Consider the following 3,009-nt stretch of genomic DNA (forward strand, 5'->3'; position numbering starts at 1 on the left):
CCGATCTCTGTCATGGCACATGTTGAGTCACTTCAAAACAGATCGGAGGCGAAAGGACACAAGATGTCTCATACAGGGAGAAATCGGCCATTCCTCTGCCATGTGTGCTGCAAGACATTTCCTATAAAACCGACGCTGATGTGCCACATCCAGACGACTCACAGCAGCGACAAGCCATTTCCTTGTACAGTGTGTGGTAGAGGCTTCAAACTCTGTGGAGACCTAACCAAACACATGAAGGTACACACTAAGGGTGTCAGTGGCGTTGGATGTAGGAGTTTGCCCTAAAATCGAAGGATTGACGGTTCAAGCCCCGGCTCCGACTTTCATTGTTGTGTCCTTGGACAAGACACTTCACCTGCATTGTCTACTGTTGGTGGTCAGAGGGTCGGGTGGTGCCAGTGTACGGCAGCCCCGCTTCTGTCAGTGAGCCCCAGGGCAGCTGTGGCTACAATGTAGCTTGCCACCATCAGTGTGTGAGTGTGTGCCTGAATGGGTGAATGAATGTAGTGTAAAGTGCTTTGGTCAAGTCTCCTGACTTGAGAAAAGGTGCTATATAAGTACATGCCATTTACCATTCACACTAATGAAGCTTCCTTTAAATGCAGCCAGTGTGGAAGCTGCTACCAACAAAAGACTAACATTACCCAACACATCAAGACCCATTCAGGCATCAAAAGGTTTGTCTGTGGAGTTTGTGGCAAAGCTTGTTCTGGGCAAGAACACCTGACTGTCCACATGAGAACCCACAATGGAGACAAACCATACGAGTGTTCTTGGTGTGATGAAGCCTTCACTCAGAGCCACTGCCTTAAATCACACATGAAGAGCCACCAGGCTCAAGATAAACCAGTGCTGGATTCGGCAGAGTCATGATGGACACTTTGGCTTTCATGTACCAACTTGTCATTTTCTGTCAGTGTGACGAAGATGCAGCAAACCAGCAGAATTTATATTTTGGAAGGGGTTTTCTCTGCCAACAGGCCGCTTTTACACCTACTGCCGAATTCCAGCCAGCCTGCATCTGATGCAGACTCGCTATTTAAGGGCTGAACGTTCGACTGGCCATACCCACACAGTGGTTTGGGATGGCACTTAATGTGTTAGACCCTCCCCAGCAAGGCACAAGCGGAGGGTTAGTGCTTAGGGGCCGGTTTGCGACTGGGCCTTGTTTCAGTCAGGAACAAACTTTACCTTTTATCTCTGACCCTGCTGTCACTCTATCTGTGTGAAACACAGTGCAGTCTGATAATCACTGAACTGCATCTGTAGTGTTTTCCTATAGGAAATATGTTACCATGGCAACTTACCTGGTCTTTAATAGTCATTTGGTTTTGTATTTCTCTATGTTCTACCCTTGCATGGGCAGGTTAGTAATAATTGCTAAGCTATCAAGAGAACACCACAAAGCCTCTCTATGGGCTACCACATAAGTCTGTTTTGAGCCCAGAACTCCTTTTCTCTGTATTTAATGAAATTGGGGGGGGGGAATAACATTTTTTGTTTGTTTTTTTGTACTGTTAACTCTTAAAGAGACAAAATTAGAAGAATGGTTGGAAGGACAATCCAAGAATGGAATCTTAAAGGAATATTGGGAAATGAAGGGAATATAAATTATATTCACAGATTAAGCAAAGCATTATTTATGTACAGAATACAAAATTCAAAAGCAGAAATTGATGTAAACTAATGTTGCTATACACTCGTGTACAGTAGGTGGCGGTATGCGCAATGAAGTTGCGTTCCGCCATGATAGAAAAGAAGAAGAAGAAGGTGTTTTGCTCCTACACGGACTGCTTTTCTGAAACACCACAAACCGGAAGTAAGTGCGTGACAACGACTGACAGAAATTTTGGATCCCGATTGAGAAAGCCCAGCATGTTCTACTGCAGCAGCGGCGGTTCTGATCCGCTCGATGTGTCTAAAAGCGAACTGTTGAGAGGAATCATCACCGAGAAGCTGAGCACCGCCGCCCGGGAGATCATAGCGGTGGTGGGAAGGACCGTAGCCGACTATGAGAAGGAGGCTTCGGGCTTAAGGCAGCAGATCGCCCGCCAGAAGAGGCAGCTGGAGAGGCTGCATCCGCAGGTCACCGCGTTTGGAAGAGGTCAGTGAAAGACAGGCGGTTTTAATCTGTTATTGTGCTGCTGAGGTGTTGATCAGCTTGTTTATGGCTGAACTATCTGGATCTGCTCCCAGGTCTCCAGAGCCATGAGGAGGTGGATGATGTGGAGGAGCAGGAGGTCACAGGTAGGACTCACCTGGAAGCCCAGCCTGAAGATGCTGGCTCACCTTAAAGATCAGAAGCAGATGATGATGCTGCTGTGTTCAGGTATGGAGGCAGCAGAGAGCCCCAGTCTGCCTGGGAACCAGTCTGAGGAGGAGGATCCTGCAACAATTTTTGAGCTGGTTGATGAAGATGAGGAGGATCCAAATTATCCTTCATCATCAAGGTAGCAGATCAATCACCTCTGAGGACTAATTTTGTGTTTAAATAGAATTATCTCATAGTATTACAGCCTTAACTCACACTTCATGGTTAAAGGGTTAAACTCAATAATCACCCTCACCTGATAACAGAACTTAAAATGTTTAGTTAGTAAAACAAGTAGGTTTGTTGTTACTCCTTGAATGGACGTCCTATTAGATCATTAGTCTCTGTGTTGGTGGATCAGAATAGTTTATTGTGAAATTTCACCACTGATCTGTTTTTATTCACTGGATTACTGACATGAAAAAAGTGAAGCCACTGTCCACCACGCTGGTACCTCCCACTCCCATGGAGATTCACAGGAAAAATGTGTAGCAAATATGTATACATTTATGTGTGTGTGTGTATATGTGTGTATATATATATACATATGTGTGTTTGTTTGTGTGTATGTGTATATGGGTGTGTTTGTGTGTGTGTGTATGTATATATATATATATGTGTGTGTATGTGTATATATGTGTGTTTGTGCGTATGTGTATATATGTGTGTTTGTGCGTATGTGTATATATGTGTGT

Source organism: Cyprinodon variegatus, unplaced genomic scaffold (genome assembly GCF_000732505.1).
Source record: "Cyprinodon variegatus isolate N-32 unplaced genomic scaffold, C_variegatus-1.0 Scaffold1620, whole genome shotgun sequence".
Taxonomy (NCBI): domain Eukaryota; kingdom Metazoa; phylum Chordata; class Actinopteri; order Cyprinodontiformes; family Cyprinodontidae; genus Cyprinodon; species Cyprinodon variegatus.